Source organism: Lepidochelys olivacea, assembly GCF_965140295.1.
Source record: "Lepidochelys olivacea isolate rLepOli2 genome assembly, chromosome: 6".
Lineage (NCBI taxonomy): Eukaryota > Metazoa > Chordata > Testudines > Cheloniidae > Lepidochelys > Lepidochelys olivacea.
In genome coordinates, this window is record NC_140416.1 from 95,627,116 (window position 1) to 95,640,668 (window position 13,553).

Here is a 13,553-nt window from a genome sequence, read left to right on the forward strand (position 1 = left end):
AGGATTTGGAGCAGGTCTGGTGTAAAGCCCTTACACCAGTTCTAAATTGGCTGAGTAGCCCTCTCCGTTCAGGGTAGTCTAAGAGGTCCATTTATACTCACTCAAAGGCCCTTTCATGCTGCTACAATGGTGTAAAGGGACATCAGAGTAACTGAGAATCAAACCCACTATGTATAGTGCAGTAAAGAGTAACCTCACATCTTTATTCTTATTCATCTCCCTGCAGTACCCATCTTCTTACCGGCTATGTGTTATGTTGCGTAATTAATTCATTTAGGGATTGATCCAGCAAGCATTACGTTCAGAAGTTAATGCTTATTCCTGTGAGTAATCCCACTGAAATTAATTATGCTACTTGGTAGCATGTGTTTACAGGATGGAGCCCCTAGATGTAAATTGCTTAGGGTAGAGACCCTGGCTGAAATTCCCAGCACAGGACTCAGGCCAGGGGAAGTGGGAGCTAAAGTGGCTCCACTATAGCACCTTCCCAGCTGCAGGGGGCTCTAGGGGCTGGAGAAGCTCATGGCATAACAAACCCTAGAACACTGCCTGTGGCAGCCTTGCCCTGCTGCATAGGGGCAGCAGTACCACAGATAATCTCTACAACGCCACGCACTACAACTCCATCCCCTTCCGACCCCTAAAATGCCTCACCCCAGACACACACCCACTATGCCAGGACTTATAAGGGTGTCCCTGAAAGTCAGCCTGTAGTTGTCTTCTTCACCCTCAGCTTCAGCGCTAGAAAGGGTCTCCCTTGGCCAGATCCAGGGCTTTTAGAGCCCCTTTACACCACTCCAGCCTCTTTACATGGCAGACATGGGGCTCAGGCAGGGGTGAGAATCTCATTTCATGTCTTTTAATCTGTCTGTAATGCACTCGGCATATATCAGGCACTGAATACGCAATAGTATTATTATTAATTCGACTAATTAGATTGCTGTAAACAATTAAGCTCTTTCAGGAAAGTTTCTGTACTGTACAAGGGTCTCCCTGCTACAAACTATGCAGCTAAGATATTGCCCTGATTCTGATCCCACTTACACCTGTTTTACCTTAGTGTAACTTGATTTCAGTGGAATTACATCTGATTCACAGGCCAGGAGGGATTTTATAGCACTGTATACAGAAAGGTGGTTACCCTTCCCTTTCTGTTTATAACATAGCACTATTCCATTTCTTTGTGTCATTTTCCTCCAAAAGATTTCTTGCCAGTTCAATGTGTAGTGCCATGGTAGTAGATGGCTAAAATTCCAGAATTTGGGGGTTCAAATTCTAGTGATACTTAAGGATTTCTGTGATGTGAAAAGAAAAGCCAAACAGAGTCATGGAAGAGTATGTGTCAAATAAAGAAAACCTGTTTGATGTATTTCAGGACCCTGGACAGTTAAAAGCATATTCATGCCTCATGACTGGCCAATCCTTAAGCAAAGCAGGTACACACAGAGCTCCTTGCATCTGGTTAGCAGATCCAGCTTTTAACAAGGATTGCAATTGTCTATAGATTAAAGAACCAGTTGGTGACAGCTATTAACTCTTCTGCCATAACACCCTCATCTCAACTCTGCCCGTCATCCCAATGGAGTTTAAAATGTTGACACCTAGAATGATTTACCTCCCAGAGAGATAGAAATCATTTAACAAATTACAAATTCTACAAACTTAACTATTTGTGTATTTACACATATACCTGAAATAAAGGGGGATGGAAGGGAATGGGAGGGATGTGGTGCAGAAATGGAGGGATGCAAGGAACCACTGTGTTCAGTGAGCTCAACTTAGAGACACAGTGAAGTGTGTGACCCTCTAGACATGGGTAGGCTAAGACGGGATTAGTCACAAGGGAAATGGGGGACAAAATCCCTAGCATGGGAGGAAAAGGAAAATGGGGGCAAGAATGGAAGACCATAGTAAGAGGAAAGGAGGAATGGAGGACACAGAGAACCACTGGCATGGGCAAGGGGGGATAATTGACAATCAAGTTGTGGGAAGAGGGAGGCAGAGGGGACAAAACACCTGGCATATGGCAGAGGAGGTAATGGGGGACACATAGTGCCCCTAGCATGGAGAAGAAGGGGGTAACATTGTGATAATTGGGGCCTAGAAGGCCTAATTCAGCTGTGAGCCTAACTGTGGGAAAGTGTATGGAAGTTTGTAAACTGATTTAGTCATCTGTACCAAATGTTGATGGGAAAAAAGATAAGAAAAGTCCAGCTCAGACTGTTACATGTGAAGAACGCATTCGTCTAAACAAAAGGTCTTTGCTATTATAACTCAAGGACTGTGCTGAGAACATACCCATCCTGGTACCGCGTGGTAGTACAGTTGTACTTAGGAGCAGATCAGATGGAAAGCAGAAACAAAGCAGGATCACACATGTTCACTGCTAAAGTCTCCACTGAAGTGATGGTGTCTCCATTTGTGTATCTGAAGAATTTTCTTCCCAAGAGAAAGGCCAGGAGGCCTTGTTCTTGATCAAGGAACTTTATTTTCACCTGTGAGTCTGAAAGTCATCATATCATCATGACATCCAGGCCTCAGTCCATCAGTGGGGATACCTAACTGGCAGCACTGCAATAAGATTTGGATCTTTTTGTTTTCTGCCCCACTATTTTTCCCCCTATCCTATCTCTCACTCCCTCAGCTTTTCAATGGGTCCAAAAATCAACTGCACTGCATGCATTACCACAGCGAGATGAAACAGCCCATTCAGCTTGACCCTGTCTGAGGAGTAAGGGCCCAACCAAACAATATCCCTGACTGGAATGTGAGCCTGGGTCCAAGCAACAGGTTGTGACTGACCTGCCATCCAGTGTTCCAAGGTTACCACCAAAGCCATATTTCTTCCCACCTGTACTGTCCTGTCTCTCCTCCACCTTGTGCCTGTTAAAAACAGAAGTGATTATACCTCACATAACAGGACTGAGAGTAAAATTAACCCTTTCCTTTTCATCAAAGAAAGGTTGTTCATGAAAATAAAAGACTGATATTTTGCCTCCTAAAGGCGAGAGACTTTAATAGATTTTAATTAAGATTGCTTTGCATAATTACTCAGTTTCAGTGTAAGTGGTTGTTTTGATTTCTTGTATTTGATCAATAAACTTCCAATTAAAGAATGAATGCTGCTGGCTGTTCGCCAAGGAACCCAGGTCTCTGTAAAAAACACTGAACCTTTGTATCACTGATTTAATATTGTACTGTGAAAATTTAAACACCTTTAACTCTTTTGGCCCTAGATATCAATACAACAGCTCACAAGTGAGGTAGGCCTTCTAGGCCCCAGTTGTTACCACAGGACAAACATATCCCTTGGCATGAGGGGAAGGAAGGGGGTTGCAGGGAATCCCTGAAAGAGATGGGGTTGGCAAAGGTGCACACAGGAAGTCTATGTAGGAATGGAAAGCGCAAGGAGCCCCTGATGTGTGCTGTGAGCCCAGCCCACACAAACTATTGAAGTGTGTAAGCCTTCAGCGTATCCAGATCTTGGAGAAAAAAAAAATTCCTCTAGTCTGGTGCTTCTCAATGAGAGAAGCAAAGAGAAAAAATTGACAGATTGCATTTAAAAGGTCACAGTATATCTCTGCATATTGTTTGTTTGATTTATTTTTTTCCTTATTTCTTGAGGAAAGTGAAAAAGTCTCTCTTTAATAAATACACTCAATTTATAGTAAAACAAAGGTTAGATATTAAAAATAAAGTTGCTTATAACCTAATACCAACTTTTTGTCGTATAGGTACAGTGTTTTCTGCTGCAGGTGAGTTGTCAATTAGCGAAGAAAAGAAGTTTGCCGCGGGTGATATTCCCTAATTTAGCTAATCTACTCTGCCACAAGACAGTCAGGTATAGGGAACTAACGCACCATTATGCTGCATGCTGAAGTAACCTTATCAGCAATACAGGCCACTCCAGTTAGTGATAAGGATGCCAACATGTGCCGATAATCAGTTATGGAAGATAATTCAGATCTCCAGAAATACATCTGTGAAATTCCACACATTGATCATCAGTTAAAAAACAAAGAAACTTTGGATGCCACAGACGTTTTTGGTGTATTTCTAAAGACTTATCCTACCATCTCTCTATGCACAGAAATATTGACCTCAGTTCACAGTTCTCATCAAGTATTCTTGCAATTTTGAAATGAGGATGTTGATGGGAGGAACTAAGAAGTCAGAGCTGCTTCCATGATTGTTTCCCTATGAAACAATTGCTCAGCAACAGCAAACATGTAAACTTTCTTCCTCTCTATTTAAATTACTGTTTAAAGAAACAATTCTTCATTTCCCAGTGTAACGCTCAGAGGTTTGCATGTATTTTCCTTGTGCAACAAACAGACATAAGATTATTTTTTAATCTTTTGCCTATTGCATTCTTCATTAAATCTTTCACAAAATAACCATACACCGTGTATTCTGAGTGAATATCAATCTATTTAGCAGAAGGAAACAATTTCTAGCCAGGATTAGGAGCAATCACACCACATTCTCTTACAGTACTGCTTTCTTTGTCTTTATTTTTCAGTTCTCAGGACCATGCATATAATTAAGAATAAGCCCTGATACCCTGTGGATCATAAAACAAAAATATCTGTCAGACGTATCATCATGTCTACAAAATAAGTGCTAGACATATGTCAAAAATATTTAAGATCAACAAAGTGAAAATGTCCTTCAAAGATTAAACTCTGTAAAGTTAGTGTTCTAGAGAAATACATAGAGTGTACCTTTAGGCATAGCCCTGTGTAAGGAGTGGCAGATAGCTCCACCTCCCCCAGATGACCAGGGCAAAGGGATTCTAGGAGGCTAGAGAATGTGGCCCCAAGTATATTTCTGTTCTCGTAATACAAAACGTTGCATAGTATTTAAGGGTATTTGGAACTATGCACTGATCCTGGGCTAGACTTCAGATCATTTTCACGTTCATCAACATGGTTCAGATTGGCAATACCAGTGCAGGTTAACAACATTAAATATACCTGTCATGCTGCCTGAAGTGGCTCACAACTGTGAGTGCCAAGCTCAGGTGAGTCTGTCAGAAAACAGGGCAGACACCCCAAACTCGTGGTATATTCTATCATTAGATTTCACCAAGCCAGTAACAAATGTGCACTCCTGGAACATGATATTAGTCTTATCATGGAGTCACAAACAGTCCCCTTAGACTCTCCAGCCTACCTTGCAACCCAGACAAACTGGACTTTGTGATACTGGTCTCTATACCAAATATCACATCACATTAGATTACCCCAAACCCCAAAGGATCAGTTGCTTACCCTAGGTCAATGGATAAGATCAATCTCATACCAAAGACAATGCTGGCAGCCAATTTCTCTAGTAAACTAACTAAAGATTTGTTAGCTCATAAAAAGAAGGTAGAGTTATTGAGAGGTTAAAGCAGGTAAAATACATTAACAGGTGAGTCTAAGTTTGTAAGTCCAAAATGATAGCAGAGATGTAGTAATCTACTGGTTTTCCGTAAGTCTCTCAGGGTTACCCAAAATAACTTTGGGCCAGATGCAAGACAGAGATACCCACTTCCCTGTGAGTGTCCAAATAGTACAGAAATACTGGATCTTTTTTTGAATACATATTTATAGCTCTTTTACACAGAGAGCAAGCTGACAGTTTCTGTACCCACATGGGCCTTCCTTTGTTGGCTGTGAGTGAGGAATGCAGATTGAATCTTTGAATTTCCATTGTTGAACACAATGATCCTTGTCTTGAAGTTAGCATTCTACTTCCTTTGCATTCACAAGTAATTTAGTTCAGTGATATACATAATGCAGTTGCCTGCCATTACATTATAATAGGGATAGATAAGTGAAAACAATACAAGTAACATTTCATTAGTTTACATGCAGTCTCATCAAACATCTTCTCATTTTAGCACTAACACACACTTTGGTCTAGGGTTATCTAATTACAGGGTATACATAATGTAATCCCATAGCAATCAACAAGTTACAGATAAGTGAAGACAATATCATTCACATTTCCTTTGAACTAAATTAACGCTCAAGTGAATTAGTACACAACATTTTTTTTATCTTCACACAAAAATGAACTGGCCTATTGCTCTCATCTGAGCTGGTCTGTCAGCATCACAATCCCATCTAAACACATTGGACAGGTTCATAACAAATACTTCTAATGTATAAATATTATAGTTTGGATTCTGACCTCACACTGGTGAGGATCCAGAGTAATTTCACTGAAGTCACTGGAATTACACCTGTGTTAGTGAAAGTAGAATCAAGCTCCAAATGGTCAAACTATGGGGGAACGTGAGCTTCATCATGATCTGGATATAGATAAAAGCCATCAAATCTTGCTAATGCTGCATCCTTAAGAGTCGGATGCCATAATCCATTCTGACATTTCTTTACATTAATAATTTATGTCCAGTCTCTTCCAATGTGGGTGATGTGAGGGCATCATAGTTTTCAAGTCATGGCACCGAAGGGGATCAGGGACTAGGTTACGGCTTTCAGTGTCAGTGGTATCTTGTGAAAATATCTCTAGATTTGTGATTTTAGATGATAGCTGTTTATGTATAATGTATAACTCAAGGCTGTTTATGCAATTTAGGTTGAAATGCCCTTTCTGGCACAAGTCCCTCTTTCCTCCCAAATACAGCAAGCATGTAGATCTAATCTAGACATTTTGTAACACATGCCTATCACATGTTTGGTGGTTAAGGTGCAAAGAGCCCCTGCCGTGCATAAAATTACACACTTTTCAGATGACCCAGTGAGAGTCGCATAGTTGAATTGAACTATTAGACCCTAATTCCAGCAAAAGAACTGAACAGCCTACATCTGAGTTATAGGCCTATATGGTCTTCTCCTGCACAAAAAAATTCACAGCTGGGAACAAACTATTATTAAGACTCTGGGGCTCTGTAAGAATCATGGAGTTTGTGGATTTTCCTCCTGATCCACAGAACTAGCAGAGGTGTGGCACTGGCAGGAGACAGGGCCAAGAACTGCAACATAGGGCCAGGGAACCCCAGGTACCCAAACCCACATAGCCACAGGTCTCAGCCAACTACATGCAGGAACTCAGCGCATGATTCTCTCCTTCCATGCTCCCACTAACTCTAGCAGAAAACAGTGCCACCACTCGCTGCTGGGCTCCAGCTGCATTCTGTGACTTGGTAAGGGGCAGTGTTCACAACCGAGGTTAATGTTGGTTCACGCAGCATTACTTTGCGAAACATTTTACTGCAAGCTTTGCTCAGATGTTGAGATAGAGCATGCCACTTAGTGGAACTCCTCCCTCCAGCCCCATCACCCTCTCCATTTTCCCACAGGAAAATAGACTATGCAAATTTTTGCAGATGGCAGTTAATGCAATTACAGTATAGAATGTGGGGAGAAGCCTGTATAACCATCACTCCCCTTGACCCAGGCATATTATGGCTTTCATTAGCACTTTGTTCCTGAATAGTAGGGGAAAGCATCAGCATCACAGTGAACATTTAAGGAGATGACTGCAGCTTCTGCATTAATCATCATAATTCCTTTTACAGCGTTCAAAAGTAATAGTAAGGATTTTACAGAACATATAAAACACGAGGTCCTTGCCCTGAAGAACTTTACTACATTCTCTGTTGTGGAAAATATATGCTCTATGGACCATATGCAGACTGAGGACAATACATGGTTCCAGTATTTAAAAGGTTTGCATTCTAAATCACATGGATCTCCAGATCTGCACATCTTCTACACATCCAGTGCCAGGTCTCCAAATGGTGACATGGCTTTGAGATATGTATGTTTGAAGCAAAATTAAATAAGTTGTATTATTCCTATTCTACTGTTTGAAATAGATAAATCTGGAAGCAATCTGATGAGTGTAAATTACAAGTTACTTTTTAAGAAATAATAAAATAATACTCATGATTTATGTAGCCCACTGTGTGCCTGGGACGGTAAAAGCAAGCAGGAAAATAATCTTTTCCCAAAAGGTCTGTGATGTGGTTTAACCCCTGTGTAGCGGGGTGGTCACCTGCTCCGGCCCTGGAGGGGTTAAAACAGCCCTAGGATAGGGCTGCCCTGGGGAGCCAATAGGCTAGGCTGATTGGGGAAGCCACCACAGCTGAGGCCATGCCTTAATCAGGCCACAGCTGGTCCTATAAAAGGCTGTGAGCCAGGCACTCAGGCAGAGTCTCTCTTTTGCTGTGATGAGAGAAGGATCTGGTTGCCTGGCAGCTGAGCAGGGTACCTAGAGTGGAGCAGGGCTGGGGAAAGGCCAGAGGAGCCCCAGACTGGAGAACCCCCAGACTGCAGGCCTTGTTGAAGGCCCAAAGCAGGTATTGGGGTTGCAGAGGGGCAGCCCAGGGTTAGACAAAGGCAGCAGGTCCAAACCCTCCTTGCTGATGAGTGGTTTACAGACTGCAGTCTACCCCAGTGAGCAGGGGCTAGATGGTGACTGGCAGTAGCCACTGAGTCAAGGTGGGGATAGAGGGGTGGGGGTTCCCCTTGGAGGGGAGACCCAGAGTGTGGGGGTACTACTGGGGCAGAATCCCAAGGTAAAGGGCACTGGGGTCTGGGAGGGACATGGGGCCAGTGGGAGATGAGACACTGGCCTACAGAGGATGCTCTGTAAGCTGAAAAAGAGCTAACTTGCAGGTGACCAGCAGGAGGTGCTGCACTGGTAAGTCATTGCCCTGCTACACCCTGTCACCTGCAGGGCAAAGAAAAAGAACCCTCATTAGTCATGCTGTGCACCTAATTAACTAGTTGCCTCCTGGCCAGAAGAGGCAGAATTAGCCCTTATAAGAAAACCCAGGGAGTTACCTCCCTCTGGGAAGGCAGACTGAAGAAGGCTATGTGGACAGAACTGATCCTTTTGCAGGCCCTGGGAAGGGAGCAAGATCTAGGGGTGGACTGCAGAGGCAGAAAGAGAACCCCAAAGGGAACAGAGTAGGCTTCTGTTGGAGGGAGCCCTGAGATAGCATCTCTAATTAGAAACAGAATATTTCAGTAACCCAAGGGGGCAGAAGAATTATTCAGATTCATTTGGACTTGTTCATGATACCCTGGAAGGTGTTTGAACTTTGATTTGGCTGGAGGGCCAAGCCATGGAAGACCCAGCAAAAAGCAGATGCCCTGCAGTAGTCACTGGTGCTGAGGATACTGGCAACATTACACACAGACGTAAGGGGGGGACTCCAAGGGTGAGTATGCTTCTGTGATGCATTGGGAGCTATTGCACAGCATCCCCCTCCTACTGGGCCAGGTTTTGCTCTTCGGGAGCTGCTTCACTCCCTGGATAATTCTGTCTGTGCTCTCTCCAAAGAATCCAGGGAAGCAGTTGCTAGCTGGGTTAGCTGTTTTAACTCTTCTTAACAAATCAAATGTCACAGATTCCTCTCTCAAAGCATGCTGGGTAGTCCCTTCCCCAAGTTTGTCCCTCACACTGATACCTTCAGCAACCCAAAATTCCTGGCTCTTACCTCAGACTTGGTCATCAAGGATTTCAGTTTCCCTTCTATCCATTTGGTTTCTGGAACACTTCCTTTCTGCAGTGGCTCCAGTAGCAGTCCATTGGGAGCACAGCCCTTCAGCTTTCTGAAGGGTGTTGCAGTCTTAATTCTCCATCTGCTGCTGCTCTCTTCTATAAGGATCAGCTAATTAAGTTCCAGCTCTCTGCTCAGGTGTAGTGGATGGCTAAGCAGCCAGCTGTAGGCTTCTGATACCAGAGGAATGGTATCCCTTACAAGTTCACAGCCCCCTTGCAAGGTCTTATAAGTGAGGAATAACTTGCATTCTTGTACTTGAGAAGATGCATTGCCACCAGAGTTTCTGTACAGAGCTCTAACTGCAAATTCATGTGGATTTTACATACTCTCTGGACTTGGAGAAAACAAAGCAAAGCAATGAATAAATCAGATGGATTACACTGGCTCCAAAATGTAATGTTGACAAGTACAATTTTGATCATGTTCTCTATTTTATTGTTTCAAAGCACTCTGTGGGCAAGAACATAATGGACTAGGAACTGTAATGTGCAAAAGGGATTGCAGAACTGTCACATATGGCATGGCTGTCAGTGAAGTGAAAACCACACTGTACACTGGCTGTTAAGCTATGGCTTGTCACAACTAGGTGGTATGCCACTGCCCGCGAACCAGCCGGTGACATGCCTTTCACAGAATTCTGCAACCTGCTAGAAGAAATGCTGCAATGTGTATCGTTGGGTGTAGTAAATTTCTGAACTATATGTACTGAAGAGCATGTATGAACTGGGTACAATTATATCCAGATTATACTTTTCTGATGGAGAAATGCAGTGCATCTAACTTCCCCAATCCACATAAGGCTCAATTTAGCCCACTGTTTACATACAAGTCTGAGTCACCTTTCAGTTTGAATTTAAACATTGCTTGTGTCTCTTTTCTGCCAGTGGAGGATGGGGTCCTGAAGTGGCTGCAGTGATTCCTGTATGTAAGTGCTCTGGCTGAAAGGCACTATGTAAATTATCATGAGTTACACATGTACATCATATTTGTCAATAAAGATACTGATATTTTTAAACTTGTATTTTTAATTTGCTTAATTACTTTCCTGTTGCACTATGAAGCGGAACACTGAGGCATGGCTAATCTCCTGTTCCAAGAGATTGACACACTTGTTAAACAGCTAAATAAAAATTATTAGCCCTAGAAAATGCATGCGTGCCTCTCTGTCTCTCTCACGCTCTCTGTCATAACCATACAGCTTAGAATTCCTCCTTACTTGAAGTGGTTAAGAAGCTCAAATAACCTGGTTGGCACCTGACCAATGGGGAAAGAAGATACTTTCAAACTGGGGGTGGGGGAGGCTGCTTTATGTCCTTTTACAATCCACAACTATTTATTAATAATAATATTAATAATCAGCTTCTTTTATCCCATTGACTTCAGTGGTGTTACATGGGGGACAGATTTGACCCAATGCTTAGCCACCTTTGTTAAAATACTTTGAGATCTGTAGATTGTAAGGCCTACAGATAAGTGCTAAGTATTATTCCCTTTTTTTCTGATGAGGAATTAAGCACAGAGAGATTAAGGCCAAAATATCCAAATTGTGCACTGACTTTGGGTGTCTGAGTTTTGGGCACCTGAAAGTGACATAGGTTAGATACCCAAATACTGAGGCATACAAAATCAGTGAACATTTTTGAAAACTTGCCTGCACATGTCTTGCTCAAGTTCACAAAAGTCAGTGGCGGAACTGAGAACAGAACCTTAAGGGTATATCTGTACTGCAGTGTAAGCCTTGTCTCAGACTCAGGCTTGAGTCCAAATCCTGCTTCTGTCTAGATACATCTATCAGACTCAGGCTTGGACCTAGGGTCCTAATATCCTGTGTCTTTGGAGAGTTTGAGCTCAAGTCAAGCTGGGAGCCAGGGCCTGAGCCCTATTGCTTTGCTGCATACATGCAGCCGCTGCAACTCGGGTCCTGAGTGTCCCCCAAAAGTAGACCACTTCCTTTGTCCTCTCTATCCCAAGAATCTCCAGTTGATTCCAGGGAAGCAGCCAGCCTTTGGTGAGTCAGTGTTTAATACTTCCATCGTTTTCTGAACACTGAGCAGCAAACACACTGTCCGAGAGCCTTCTGTGTTTGCAACAGAGACTCAACAGAAGCAGCCTTTTGCAAAGTGCACTGCTTCGTGGTCACAGAGCGCAGCCATATTTTGGTGAATCTCTGGTGTGGGGCCAGAAAACAATGGAATTTAATAAAAGGCAACTAGTGACAGATGATGTGGAAAAAGAATGACCTTGCATACCAACATATAGCAAAGGACCTGGCAATGTTGCAATGTACCAGACCAGTGAGTGCAGGGAGCAGATTAAGTGGCTCAAGACAGAGTATTGGAAAACCATGGACCAGAACCGCACCTTGGGCAAGTTCCCGACATAATGTCCTATTCATGGGCAGCTGGTGACCTGGCCGCCTGGGGAGGCTAATCCCTGGCCCTGCCTCTCCCCTGCTGGCACCCCCCCACACAGGAGCCCAAAGCACCCCCACCTCAGCCTCTCAGCCCCAGCACTGGACAGCCAGGGGCAGGGGCAAGGCCCAAGCCCCAGTGCACCGCATCCTCAACACCCTTAGCCCCTGGAGAGCATGGCCACACACATTTCCCTCCCCCCCCCGTCCCCCTGCTCAGGCAGCCAGGTGGTACGGTCACTGCATCCCCAGCTCTGGAGCTTGGGCGGCCAGGCAGTATGGTCGCCATGGCCCCAGCCCCAGTGCTTGGACGGCTGCGCTGCGTGGTTGCTGCGGCCCCAGCCCTGGGACTCTGGGCAGCCCCCAGTCCTGGTACTGGGGCAGCTAGCCCTGGAGTACCAGACAGGCAGCATAGCCCAGCACCAGCCACCCCAGTGGCCTCAAGTCCCAGCAGGAGACATGCTGGCCTGGGGGCAAGGTCACCCTAGGCTGTTTGGGGAGGCACAGCCTCCCCTTGCCTGTGATACCCACAGTCCATAACCCCATTTTATGGTGAGTTTGACTGGGTGACTCTGTTGCTGAATCCAGTCCCTAAGGAGGGTTTGGAGCAGAAGCAGCAGCATATCGTGGGGTTGTATTTAGAGGAGCAGATTGATGAGCCCACTGCGGAGCCTGCAGCAGACATGGAAGGGACAGAAGCTGTCCCTGAGCTGTGTAAATTTCTGGCTCCATTTTAATTTTCATTAATATAGGAATGGGTGGGATTGCTGTTATATGAACCAATGCAAAAGTTATTAGAAGCCCCAGCTAGCAGCATATAGCCACTAATGGCAGACTGTATGCCTCCAGTGCCTTGGATCCACTTCCCCCCCACACACAGACACACACAGACAGACAGAAGGGAGAACACAATGGTGAGTGGGAAATGCAAACTGCAAACAGGCCTTGAAAGTGACTTTTTATTGGAGAAGGCACAGATTCTTTTTGATAGGGCATTCCAGTTTCTTTAAAATAATAACCTTATGTTGCCATGCCTGTAAGTATGCCGCTCTGTAACCACTCAACAATGTATCTAGGTGCCTGGAAACAGTGAACAATGGGGGGAGGTGGAAATATTTTCAAATTACAAATCTAGTCCATTTCTGTTAAAGGTAGTCCATAGGTGACAAAATAATTTGTGCAAAATTCAACTGGGCTTTGAAATTTTGTCCAGAAATGTGGTGGGGAGAGAGGTTGGGGGATAAGGAGGATGGCTGTGGAGTTCTGTGTGTTTGCATGCAGCCAAAACAGGCAAAGCCATATAGATGCTTATGTAGCAGCTTGTTGATTCCCTCAAATTCTGACCCAATCCTGAGTGTTGATAGCTGCAAACTTTTCCTGGAGCAGGAACTTCAGATACATAGTCCCATTTCGGGGAAGGAAGTATTTTCCAGGGCCACTTCAGTAGCTGACCAGCCCACTCCACTCACAGATGTGCTATTCAGTCTCTTGATATATTTGAATACTTCAGCTGCATACATTGCAGGTTTCCCACCAGCAGCTTGGAATAAAATCTCCCTTTGCCAATTGGGCACCACAGGAACAGTTATGTCCTGCAACATGTGAAAGGCCTGAAAT